This window comes from Gavialis gangeticus, unplaced genomic scaffold (assembly GCF_001723915.1).
Source record: "Gavialis gangeticus isolate Ggan-Ray unplaced genomic scaffold, GavGan_comp1, whole genome shotgun sequence".
Taxonomy (NCBI): domain Eukaryota; kingdom Metazoa; phylum Chordata; order Crocodylia; family Gavialidae; genus Gavialis; species Gavialis gangeticus.
Window position 1 is genome coordinate 44,330,625 of NW_017729031.1, and position 699 is coordinate 44,331,323.

The following is a 699-nucleotide window of genomic DNA, read 5'->3' on the forward strand; positions in this document are numbered from 1 at the left end:
CAACCACCAAATGGGAATAAACAGTTTATCCGCAGACCCTCACACAGCTCCGGTTCGGTTCTCAGATGCTTTTTTTTTTTTTTTTTTTAATACAAGCTTTGCAACTCAACAGATTCAAAACCAACCCCCCACCCTGAACCAAGGCAACACCAATACTACAGCCGGGACCGGGCATCTGCAGCTGCCCGGGTCCCTCCTCCCAGCTGAAAGTTGGTCACAAAGCGCTCCCGGGGCCAGCACCAGGGCAAGGCCTGGAGGTGAAACTTTGACTCTCTTTTTTTGCCCCCCCGCATCAAATGAACGTGCAAGAGCTGAAGGAGGCGGCCCTGAATCCAGAGGAGCAGCGCGATGAAGCTGCTCAGGGGCGCAGAAACGTGTCTCTGCGCCCGGCCGCTATTTACCAGGGCTGGGGGGAACGGGCAGCAAGGCCGGCGAGGAGGGTGGGGACGACGGGGGGAAGAGGAGAGGACGCGGCGAGGGAAGGGGAAGGGGAGGGCAGAGCCGAGCCCCCGCGCCCCGGCAGGGAGGGAGGGAGGGAGCGGCGGCAGGAAGGGGCAGCCGCCTCTTTCCTGCCTGCCTCGGCGAGCGCCAGCCCGACCCCTCCCGCGCCCCGCCCCGCCCTACCTTGGCCTGCAGATACTGGGGGTAGTAGTAGGTGGCGTACTGGGGGTACATCTGCTGTTTCCACACTTTGCCCAT